At 37.3% G+C, this 13,624-nt stretch overlaps 1 pseudogene; it reads right to left on the minus strand.

Annotated features, from left to right (window-relative positions):
• The window catches only part of LOC141764595 (arachidonate 12-lipoxygenase, 12R-type-like), a 66,872-nt pseudogene extending 61,490 nt beyond the window's left edge, over positions 1 to 5,382 (minus strand).
• Positions 5,383 to 13,624: the final 8,242 nt, after the last annotated feature.

Genomic DNA, 13,624 nt, shown 5'->3' on the forward strand with positions numbered 1-13,624 from the left:
GTTTGTTGTTTTCCCACGGTTGATCAAACAAGTTCCTGAGAAACATTGAACAATAATAGGGATACTTGGCACAGAAATGGTAAGGATAATCCACTACGCTGCAGATGTCAACAGCAACCGTTTTTGGCTTGCTAACCCTAACACTGACAGTAATGTGACGCAAATAGTGATGCCTTAAGACAACATTAGATCATTTGATAAAGACAAACCAGCTTTTCCAATGTTAAAAGTGAGACATCCATCCATTATCTGTAACCGCTTATCCTATTCAGGGGGCTGGAGCCGATCCCAGCTGACATTGGGCGAAGGAAGGGTACACCCTGGACAGGTCTAATATAAACATGAGACAGTCAACTAATAATATTAGTTCTGATAAAATGCTAAAACAAAACAAAAAAGCGATAACCCCTCCTGATGCCTGACATTGCACTGGCAAGATTATACCAATGTGTGACAGCCCACAGAATACTGCAGTCATGTTTCTTTGTTTAGGCCATGGTTTGTAAAGTATTAAGTATTATCTGTTGACCAGACGTGCAGTATAATTGCTGGAAGTTCAATGTTTGCCACCCATCTAGTTGCCAATAGTTATTATTCACCTTAATGACTTTTAAGGTAAAACGAGTACAAGGAGTTTTTATCTGGTTATAAAACAGTCCAAATTTAAAACAGATGTCTCTATATGACCTACATAACTAAACAAGATCAGAAAGAAGATTGGCTATTTCTATACAGTTATTCTTAATGCCTGGCACCGGGTCCAGTTTCGCTCGCAGTGAGTAGTACATTAGCCAGTTAAAAGGAAGCAGGATGGGACTTTTCTTTAGAGAACTTTATTTTTGATGTTATTTTTTGTGGTTATGGCTGATACGGGGCAGGATCAGCAAAGAGAATAGGAAAAGAATAGGCCGAAGAACATGAGTCAACCTTGGTCATTCAACAGATGAAGAGAATTGCGGGATTTGAAAGGATTCAAAACCAATCCTGAATTGGCCCTCTTCCTCCAAAGCACCTTTCACACATGCAACCCTGAAATTATCTAGAGCAGTGGTTCTCAAACTTTTTTCACCAAATACCACCTCAGAAAATATTTGGCTCTCCAAGTACCACCATTATGACCGATGTTAAAATACATTAGCGGAGGCCTACCCTATATGGCACTTAAACTCTCACACAACTCTCATACTACGCAAGGGTTAGCCTCTCACACTAGGCCTGCACGATATGAGGAACATCTGCGATGTGCGATAACACTGTTCAATATTGCGATGACGATATGACTTGTGATAAATAAACAAATATTGAAGTGTGCATATTAGCTATACATATACATATACTGTATTTTATATATAACCAGGCTAAATGTTGTTTCTAGAGCAGCAACAGTAATGTTTACAACAGCAAAGCCACCACATAAACTCCTTAATATCTCACTGGAAACAAATCTAACATGTTAATAAAATAAATCATATTCCTGACATGAAAATACTAAATGAAGTTTATAAAGACTGAAGAACACAGACTTCAGTCAGTATCAGTCCTTCCTCCTTTCCTCTGTCCTCCTGTCCTCTCTCCTCTGTCCTCTGTCCTCTCTCCTCTGTCCTCTCTCCTCTGTCCTCTGTCCTCCCTCTGCTGCAGGTAACATTAGGGCTGATAGAGGGAAGAGGAGCTGTTTGGTTTCAGCCAGCTGATGAGTTTACAAGTAAGATATGTGACAAACTAACCTAACCAGTCCGACTACACAGCCTACTGCCAGCTTTAGTTTTAGCTGGTATAGCCAAGGGTTATGTTGCTCTGATACTTTATGAAGATAATAAATTAATAACACAGAGGTTGAAAGTGCATCACCGCTTCACGCCTTCCGTTCCTTCAAAATAAACTCCCCGGACACAAACACTGGATCACTGCTGACCAGGGAACTAAAGTCAGTCACAACTCAACTAAATAACTTAAACCTGTTTACAGTTCACTGTTAGCCGCCGAGCTAACGCGCTGTGCCTGTCTAAAGCGGTGGTGGATGACAGACTGCGGGCAGAGCAGATTGAAACGTTGCTTTCCTTTAACAGTTTCGTCATGTTTATGCTTGTTGAACAGGTGTAATGATAACGTGTCTTGGCCTTACACTTGCAACGTTTTATTGAACTTACGAGGAGTTGTAGCCGTCTCCACCGCGGCCTCTGATCAGCCGTTCACAGACTGACTGAGCTCCGACACAGCGCAGCAGAGGAGAGGATGCAGCGTTAACCATCCCTAAATATAATGATTGTTCTGATTCATCGCGTTCCAGACAGCGTTTTGCGATGTGTTCATCGCGCATGTTCATATGATGACGAAGAAAATGAGATTTATGGGTCAGCCCTATTTCTTATTGATTTTTTAAAAATATTTCAGAGATTCCTCTGCGTACCACTACAGAGAGCTCGCGTACGTACCACAGTTTGAGATCCATTGATCTATGTAATGCTTAGAGACGTTTTACAAACTATTTCTTTAAAGTTTACAAATCCTTTGGTAACCATTAACAAATACTTAATATAGTATATACAATGTTATAATATGTGCTACAATAATCTGTCAATAAATAGTTTAGGAATATAATCAGAATGTAATTGTTATCGTCTCCTATCAGCTATAAACAACTTATCTCATATTACACAAACTAATGATAAAATAACATAAATTATAACATTAATTAGTAAACGTTATTAATTATCATTTGGTTGTTTGTTAACAGTAAAATACTTATTAACTAAAGTTTAATTTATTAATGATGGTTATTATAAAGTGTTACCTGCAAATCTATTCATGAAGTTGTAATTTTTATATATTTTGTTTCCTACACATGTTTCTATCTGCATATTTCCCCTTAAAACATGTGATTGTGTAGTCAATGAGACAATCTTAAGAATATTTCCTCCTCTTTTCCTTGAAATTTTAAACCATCTTCCAAAGTTGCGGCCTTTTTAGTACAAAATTCTGTGTCCCTGGTACTGTCCATCCACATCTCACAAACCTTCATTTGCTGTTGCCACAGTCTTCACTTTTACTCTTGTAGCACTTCACACTCTATATAAACTTTACCAGGCTTTAACTGAGAAAATCAGTTCTTACTCTATTTTAGCTTCTATCCTAGCTTTTATTTTTAGCTTGTTTTTATTTTCTAATCCTCAACGTTTTTATGATTTTATAACTGTTTTAATTATGTCTTAATGTTCTTTTGCACTTTGCCATGCCTTACTTTTGCTTTGTAAAAGCGCCGTTGGACACAATCAAGCTCCAGCAAGTTCCAGAGTTCCTGAGAAACACTGAGCAATAATGTCAGAATGTTTTCTGAGGAAGAGAGGTGGTGCAGATAGATGTGGCCATGGATCAATGTCTCCACCCACTCGTGGAAGATATGTCACTGAAATATGTCATAGACTATAATTATGATTAACCTTTTATAACTGGAAAGCCGACAGAGCACAGTCAAGCAGAGAAATGCCTATTTGAAAAGTAAACATACTCAGCCTAATTCTAGTCTGGAAGTAAGTTACCCCATGAAAGACATAATGCACTGTTGTGTTTATTGATCCATTGTAACACATTAGTTAGCCATGCTGTGTTCATTTCTAATCTGGTCTATGGAAGACTTTGAGTCTAATTATTGTTTTTATGTTTTGTAGTGATAAATAATCCAGTGTCTCTTAAACTTTCTGTAATGTTGATATTCGGTTTACTCATTGCACGTTAAATGCAAAAACACTTTATAATAACCATCATTAATAAATGGTAAATGGACAGTTAATTAAACTTTAGTTAATAATTATTTTACTGTTATCAAACAATAAAATGATACAGATATTCACTAATTATTAGTAATACTATAATTTGTGTTATTTTAACAGTTTATTGTTGTACACATTATAACATTTTATATACTCTGTTAAGTATTTGTTACAGCTTACCAAATGATTTAAAATTACCATACGATACGATTTCCATGGTTCCGATACGATTCAGGATGATATTTAGCTCATCTAGAGCGATAAGATATGATTCAATGATTTGAAATTGATACAGTAACTTTTTTTGCCAAAAATTCAGTCAGTGTGACTGTGAAATAAGTATCTGATACTGGACAGTACAGGTTAGGATTCCTCAAAGTTTTTCTTGTAAGTGAATCAGGGATAAATTAATTATGGATATAAACAAGTAAACAACGATTAATGGCAAATACATACACCTTTTATTTGAAAATAATAAAAAGTGCAACTGCAGGACCTGCTGCTTCAGTTCTCAAGATACAAGGCAGTGCAATATTTAACAAAAAATATAATAAAGCAACTTCTATTCAAGTTATATGAACAGTGGTTTAACCTGCTGCTTCTGTACTCATTTTCAGTATAAACTGTGGATCAATAATACAGAGATCCAACAGCTGATAGTGATCAAACAGCTGATATTGATCAGACAGCTGATAGTGATCAAACAGCTGATATTGATCAGGCAGCTGATAGTGATCAGACAGCTGATAGTGATCAAACAGCTGATAGTGATCAAACAGCTGATAGTGATCAGACAGCTGATAGTGATCAAACAGCTGATAGTGATCAAACAGCTGATAGTGATCAAACAGCTGATATTGATCAGACAGCTGATAGTGATCAAACAGCTGATAGTGATCAAACAGCTGATAGTGATCAGACAGCTGATAGTGATCAAACAGCTGATATTGATCAGGCAGCTGATAGTGATCAGACAGCTGATAGTGATCAAACAGTTTGGGACAGAATCATTCCTCTACAAACGCTGTTTAAATAATCTGCTGATAGTAATCAAATAGTCCACCTACAGTGTTCATGTAGGGTCTTTTCATACATGAAAACATCTGGAAAAACATTTTAAAACTACGTTAGACTAACGTTAGTTGAATTTCTGTTTTGTTTTTTACTTTACTCCCGTCGTGATAATTCACCTCACCTCATCTGCTCTCCAGCTGGATACGTGAGGCTGATGCTGCGTTCACATACAGTAGATATCATGACGGGGAAAGGAAAGTCATTTTCTCTGAATGAAAAATCGACAGCGCACGGGGAAAGCACCTGTGGGTGAAGCCGCCCTCGTCTCCTGCAGACCGCTGCTCATCTCCCTCCAGCCGCTACCGGCTGAGAGAGGAGGAGTCATGGAAGCGCGCTCGCGCTGCAGAGGGCAGAGCTGACGCATGTTTGAAGAACCGGACTGACGGTTAACATTTCTTTACTAATACACGTGCTAAAAACACTTTCATATAAAGTTTGTCGTCCTTAAATACAAGGTGCAAATCCTTAATATTGACACAATCGATTTTTGCGTTTCAAATCGATTTTATATCGATATACGTCTCCCGTGAAGGACAACTAGCCGAGTACCGATCAATGTAGTTGTATCGTAGGAATATAAATCGATACATCGATATAGTAGATGAATCGTTACACCCCTACTACAAATCTATTCATGAAGTTGTTATTTTTATATATTTTGTGTCCTACACATGTTTCTATCTACATAGTTCTCCTTAAAACATGTGATTGTGTAGTCAATGAGACAATCTTACCGGAACATTTCCTCCTCTGTTCCTTGAAATTTTAAACCATCTTCCAAAGTTGCAGCCTTTTTAGTACAAAATTCTGTGTCCCTGGTACTGTCCATCCACATCTCACATTGTCAGATGTGACATCCCATAAACCTTCATTTGCTGTGGCCACAGTCTTCACTTTTACTTTTGTAGCACTACAGGTCTGGAGGACTACAGAGAGAGGAGATGATAGTGGCATCATCAATGTGTGCAAAAACGTAAAATGTCACAGAAAGATGCATGTTTTTGGGGATAATATGGTGTAAATAAAGTACATATAGCATGTATTTTAGTTATATGTTACATGGAGCTGTAATTTTTACAAAAACATACAGACAACATACAAATTTACAGTCTCTATCACTCAAAACTCATGAACCTTTTTTGAAAAGGTTGAATGAAACCTTTTTCCTGTCTGTCTACAGTACCCATTTATCATATATCAGACTACATTGTGCTATCTAATAGGATAATATACAAAACTTACTTACAAAAGGATTACAGAATCTTCTGAAGACTGAAATGTATATTTCCCTCACTCCACCATCCCAGCAGAGATTTGCTTCATATAGTAGACCTACTAAAGTTTTTCAGCTGGGCCTGTGGCAGCTGTTGGATAATGTAAGAGCCTGTCCAAATGTAATAAAATGAGTTTATACCTATTTCATGAAGTTTGCTAATTGCTCGGGACTAGGACTGTGTTTGTTACTTTATAACAGATAGAACAGGCGACAGATGGATCTTTTTGCAGGTTTATTTGGAAAAAGTTAAAAAAGGTAACGTTACAAATACGAAATGTGCAAACATGCTTTAAAGACAGATGCGCTCACAGCCGGCGGTACCGTGAGGTGGTCGGCGGTGTGTTTCTGTTTCTGTGTACTGCCGACAGATGCCTCTCTCATTCAGCAGCCTTGTTATGTTCGTATACACTAGTTGTCCCTCATCGTCTCAGTCGCTAAATTAATTTATTCCTCACCGCTGACGACCGGCACCTCAAAGTCTCGCCACATATCCATGTTGTTCAAATTGCCCGTCGTTCACCTCCAATGTATCTGTAAACAATCCTGCTGCCATGGCACCGTTTGTTTACGGTGACCTGTGACAGTTGCGTCACGGACTGTGCGCCTCCATTTGTCCTGCCCCGGTTGTTAGCTACCCTGGTCCGTGCCGTTCACATTGAAATCAACCCTGGTCTGACCCACCTCTCAACCTGGGTCGCGAAGCCGAGTCGGTCAATGCGGGTTAACCCTTTCAAACACATAATCAGCCCTGGTTCAACCCTGGTTGAGCCCTCGGTGTGAAAGGGGTAAAAGAAACTCTTCACTTGATATACTCCGATATTGTAGTGTTAAACTGAACAAAAGAGCTTCTTTTGTTGGCAAAAACAATGTTGACTACAACCTATATAGGTTTTCTCTATATAAATATGGGGTCTGTTTTCCCAGTTTGTTAAGAGGATAAACGTTATACTCATTCCTGATTGAGGAAACTTTTGTGGTTTGGAGGGGTATCAATATTGTGTTTGCTGTGGCGTGGGTGATATGCTGCTGTACTGATTATGTGTTTTTTTGTTTGGTTGTTTTATTTCTTCAATGTTGTGTTAATTTAGTTTTCTTAGTTGTGTAAGTTGTTTTGGTGTTTAACAATGTGTCAATTGCCACTTTTATAATGTCCTTGTACTGTATAAAGGGAATATATGCCTTTTCACTTTATAAATGCTCTGACACAATTGTATGTTCATGCAAAAGCCAATAAACAAAGTTTTTTTTAAATTTTTTTTTTTTTAAATGTGTTGGTTGTGACTTTCAGCTGACAACATAACCAGACTAAGGAATTCTCTCATGAAAAACAAAACAAATGTACCATGTTAAAGAGGAAACTTTTACATGTCTCTCAGACTGCAGGATGTGGTGGGGCAGCCTGGGTGGATATGATGAGCCTAACTGACTGTTGCAGAATCTGGCAGCACATAAGAGAAGTAGATCATCCGCCCTTAATCTGCTCAATGTTATTTACTTACCTGTAACTGCCGATACTCCATATCTCAGTTATGTGAACAGAATGTTTGTTGTTTTCACACGGTTGATCAAACAAGTTCCTGAGAAACATTGAACAATGATAGGGATACTTGGCACAGAAATGGTAAGGATAATTCACTAAGCTGCAGATGTCAACAGCAACAGTTTTGGGCTTGCCGGCTTTGGTCCTTTTGGTGGGCCGGGTCAACGACAGCTCACAGAGGTTGAGTCACAAACAACCAGCAGTAGTGAACAGAACTTTGTCCTTTTCCAGTTTCCATGTGCGCTGCCAAATGGGTTCATTAAAGGTCCAGTTTTTAGGATTTAGGGGGATCTATTAGCAGAAATGGAATATAATATTCATAACTATGTTTTCTTTAGTGTATAATCACCTGAAACTAAGAATTGTGTTTTTGTTAGCTTAGAGTGAGTCCTTCATAGACCATCCGGCGATCTTCCACATCCATTGGGCCCATAGAGCAGGCGCAGTAGCGTTTCCGTTAACTCCGCCTCCCAGCCCTCGGTCTGGGTCTCATTCACATGAGATTCTGGATTCAGCTATTAGTGCATTTTACAACTTTTAGGATTTACTGATTTAAATAAGGGCTATTAGAGTGTTCGTAGTGGGAAGTTGATTTACCTAAAAATAAATTATCCGCCGAGTTACAGACATCTCTTTCCCAATGTAAGTCTATGGGAAAAAGTATTTTTGGGCCCAATGGCATCAAGTGACGGACACAGAAGTTGTAGTACCACCGTTTGGCCTCTACGTAAACTTGCTTCACATCTTCCAATCGAGACTGGCCAATAAGGACGTGTCTTACATCTTTCAGCATAGGTCCCGTCCACGAGATTCAGCTTTTTGATTTGCACACAAAAGTGTTTGATTCACATTAATACATTATTAATCACACATTTATTTTACTAACTATAAAACATTTTTTGATTGCAGTGTGGAAAGTTTTGCTCTCAAACCTATTCTGATTGATTGCATAGTAAAAAAACAAGAGTCACTCCATATACTCTAGCTCACTTACTAAACCTGCTAAAGCCTCTGAAAGACAGCAAAGTCGGCCGAGAGCGCCGGCGCCCTCAGAGAGTGGGAGAGATATTCCAATGTAAGGGATGGGGGACATAATCCACAGTCCTAATAATGAGTAATGGGCAAAGCAAACTAGATCCAAATTAAACTTCATATTTTCTGGATTTCTTCTCTCCAGTCATACAATTAGTGTTGTGTGTTATTGTATGTGTGTGTCTGTGGCCTGTGATAGTTTAGGAATATAATCAGAATGTAATTGTTATCCTCTCCTGTCAGCTATAAACAAATTATCTCATATTACACAAACTAATGATAAAATAACATAAATTATAACATTAATTAGTAAACATTATTAATTATCATTTCGTTGTTTGTTAACAGTAAAATAACTATTAACTAAAGTTTAATTTATTAATGATGGTTATTATAAAGTGTTACCTGCATTAGTTCTGATAAAATACTAAAACAAAACAAAAAAAGTGATAACCCCTCCTGTTGCCTGACATTGCACTGGCAAGATTATACCAATGTGTGACAGCCCACAGACTACTGCAGTCATGTTTCTTTGTTTAGGCCATGGTTTGTAAAGTATTAAGTATTATTAGTTGACTAAACATGCAGTATAATTGCTGGAAGTTCAATGTTTGCCACCCATCTAGTTGCCAGTAGTTATTATTCACATATTTTCAGTAGCATGAACACTGATTTGACCCTCACATTTCACCTTAATGACTTTTAAGGTAAAACAAGTACAGGGAGTTTTTAACTGGTTATAAAACAGTCCAAATTTAAAACAGATGTCTCTATATGACCTACATAACTAAACAAGATCAGAAAGAAGTTTGGCTATTTCTATACAGTTATTCTTAATGCCTGGCATCGGGTCCAGTTTCGCTCGCAGTGAGTAGTACATTAGCCAGTTAAAAGGAAGCAGGATGGGACTTTTCTTTAGAGAACTTTATTTTTGATGTTATTTTTTGTGGTTATGGCTGATACGGGGCACGATCAGCAAAGAGAATAGGAAAAGAATAGGCCGAAGAACATGAGTCAACCTTGGTCATTCAACAGATGAAGAGAATTGCGGGATTTGAAAGGATTCAAAACCAATCCTGAATTGGCCCTCTTCCTCCAAAGCACCTTTCACACATGCAACCCTGAAATTATCTAGAGCAGTGGTTCTCAAACTTTTTTCACCAAGTACCACCTCAGAAAATATTTGGCTCTCCAAGTACCACCATTATGACCGATGTTAAAATACAGTAGCGGAGGCCTACCCTATATGGCACTTAAACTCTCACACAACTCTCATACTACGCAAGGGTTAGCCTCTCACACTAGGCCTGCACGATATGAGGAACATCTGTGATGTGCGATAACACTGTTCAATATTGCGATGACGATATGACTTGTGATAAATAAACAAATATTGAAGTGTGCATATTAGCTATACATATACATATACTGTATTTAAAATATAACCAGGCTAAATGTTGTTTCTAGAGCAGCAACAGTAATGTTTACAACATTAAAGTCACCATATTAACTCCTTAATATCTCACTGGAAACAAATCTAACATGTTAATAAAATAAATCATATTCCTGACATGAAAATACTAAATGAACTTTATAAAGACTGAAGAACACAGACTTCAGTCAGTATCAGTCCGTCCTCCTTTCCTCTGTCCTCCTGTCCTCTGTTCTGTCCTCTGTCCTGTCCTCTCTCCTCTGTCCTCTCTCCTCTGTCCTCTGTCCTCCCTCTGCTGCAGGTAACATTAGGGCTGATAGAGGGAAGAGGAGCTGTTTGGTTTCATCCAGCTGATGAGTTTACAAGTAAGATATGTGACAAACTAACCTAACCAGTCCGACTACACAGCCTACTGCCAGCTTTAGTTTTAGCTGGTATAGCCAAGGGTTATGTTGCTCTGATACTTTATGAAGATAATAAATTAATAACACAGAGGTTGAAAGTGCATCACCGCTTCACGCCTTCCGTTCCTTCAAAATAAACTCCCTGGACACAAACACTGGATCACTGCTGACCAGGGAACTAAAGTCAGTCACAACTCAACTAAATAACTTAAACCTGTTTACAGTTCACTGTTAGCCGCCGAGCTAACGCGCTGTGCCTGTCTAAAGCGGCGGTGGATGACAGACTGCGGGCAGAGCAGATTGAAACGTTGCTTTCCTTTAACAGTTTCGTCATGTTTATGCTTGTTGAACAGGTGTAATGATAACATGTCTTGGCCTTACACTTGCAAAGTTTTATTGAACTTACGAGTAGTTGTAGCCGTCTCCACCGCGGCCTCTGATCAGCCGTTCACAGACTGACTGAGCTCCGACACAGCGCAGCAGAGGAGAGGATGCAACGTTAACCATCCCTAAATATAATGATTGTTCTGATTCATCGCGTTCCAGACAGCGTTTTGCGATGTGTTCATCGCGCATGTTCATATGATGACGAAGAAAATGAGATTTATGGGTCAGCCCTATTTCTTATTGATTTTTTAAAAATATTTCAGATTCCTCTGCGTACCACTACAGAGAGCTCGCGTACGTACCACAGTTTGAGATCCATTGATCTATGTAATGCTTAGAGACGTTTTACAAACTATTTCTTTAAAGTTTACAAATCCTTTGGTAACCATTAACAAATACTTAATATAGTATATAAAATGTTATAATATGTGCTACAATAATCTGTCAATAAATAGTTTAGGAATATAATCAGAATGTAATTGTTATCCTCTCCTGTCAGCTATAAACAACTTATCTCATATTACACAAACTAATGATAAAATAACATAAATTATAACATTAATTAGTAAACGTTATTAATTATCATTTGGTTGTTTGTTAACAGTAAAATACTTATTAACTAAAGTTTAATTTATTAATGATGGTTATTATAAAGTGTTACCTGCAAATCTATTCATGAAGTTGTAATTTTTATATATTTTGTTTCCTACACATGTTTCTATCTGCATATTTTCCCTTAAAACATGTGATTGTATAGTCAATGAGACAATCTTAAGAATATTTCCTCCTCTTTTCCTTGAAATTTTAAACCATCTTCCAAAGTTACGGCCTTTTTAGTACAAAATTCTGTGTCCCTGGTACTGTCCATCCACATCTCACAAACCTTCATTTGCTGTTGCCACAGTCTTCACTTTTACTCTTGTAGCACTTCACACTCTATATAAACTTTACCAGGCTTTAACTGAGAAAATCAGTTCTTACTCTATTTTAGCTTCTATCCTAGCTTTTATTTTTAGCTTGTTTTTATTTTCTAATCCTCAACGTTTTTATGATTTTATAACTGTTTTAATTATGTCTTAATGTTCTTTTGCACTTTGCCATGCCTTACTTTTGCTTTGTAAAAGCGCCGTTTGACACAATCAAGCTCCAGCAAGTTCCAGAGTTCCTGAGAAACACTGAGCAATAATGTCAGAATGTTTTCTTAGGAAGAGAGGTGGTGCAGATAGATGTGGCCATGGATCAATGCCTCCACCCACTCGTGGAAGATATGTCACTGAAATATGTCATAGACTATAATTATGATTAACCTTTTATAACTGGAAAGCCGACAGAGAAATGCCTCTTTGAAAAGTAAACATACTCAGCCTAATTCTTGTCTGGAAGTAAGTTACCCCATGAAAGACATAATGCACTGTTGTGTTTATTGATCCATTGTAACACATTAGTTAGCCATGCTGTGTTCATTTCTAATCTGGTCTATGGAAGACTTTGAGTCTAATTATTGTTTTTATGTTTTGTAGTGATAAATAATCCAGTGTCTCTTAAACTTTCTGTAATGTTGATATTCGGTTTACTCATTGCACGTTAAATGCAAAAACACTTTATAATAACCATCATTAATAAATGGTAAATGGACAGTTAATTAAACTTTAGTTAATAATTATTTTACTGTTATCAAACAATAAAATGATACAGATATTCACTAATTATTAGTAATACTATAATTTGTGTTATTTTAACAGTTTATTGTTGTACACATTATAACATTTTATATACTCTGTTAAGTATTTGTTACAGCTTACCAAATGATTTAAAATTACCATACGATACGATTTCCATGGTTCCGATACGATTCAGGACGATATTTAGCTCATCTAGAGCGATACGATACGATACGATTCAATGATTTGAAATTGATACAGTAACTTTTTTTGCCAAAAATTCAGTCAGTGTGACTGTGAAATAAATATCTGATACTGGACAGTACAGGTTAGGATTCCTCAAAGTTTTTCTTGTAAGTGAATCAGGGATAAATTAATTATGGATATAAACAAGTAAACAACGATTAATGGCAAATACATACACCTTTTATTTGAAAATAATAAAAAGTGCAACTGCAGGACCTGCTGCTTCAGTTCTCAAGATACAAGGCAGTGCAATATTTAACAAAAAATATAATAAAGCAACTTCTATTCAAGTTATATGAACAGTGGTTTAACCTGCTGCTTCTGTACTCATTTTCAGTATAAACTGTGGATCAATAATACAGAGATCCAACAGCTGATAGTGATCAAACAGCTGATATTGATCAGACAGCTGATAGTGATCAAACAGCTGATATTGATCAGGCAGCTGATAGTGATCAGACAGCTGATAGTGATCAAACAGCTGATAGTGATCAAACAGCTGATAGTGATCAGACAGCTGATAGTGATCAAACAGCTGATAGTGATCAAACAGCTGATAGTGATCAAACAGCTGATATTGATCAGACAGCTGATAGTGATCAAACAGCTGATAGTGATCAAACAGCTGATAGTGATCAGACAGCTGATAGTGATCAAACAGCTGATATTGATCAGGCAGCTGATAGTGATCAGACAGCTGATAGTGATCAAACAGTTTGGGACAGAATCATTCCTCTACAAACGCTGTTTAAATAATCTGCTGATAGTAATCAAATAGTCCACCTACAGTGTTCATGTAGGGTCT

The sequence above is a fragment of the Sebastes fasciatus genome, chromosome 3, assembly GCF_043250625.1.
Source record: "Sebastes fasciatus isolate fSebFas1 chromosome 3, fSebFas1.pri, whole genome shotgun sequence".
NCBI classification, from domain to species: Eukaryota; Metazoa; Chordata; class Actinopteri; order Perciformes; family Sebastidae; genus Sebastes; species Sebastes fasciatus.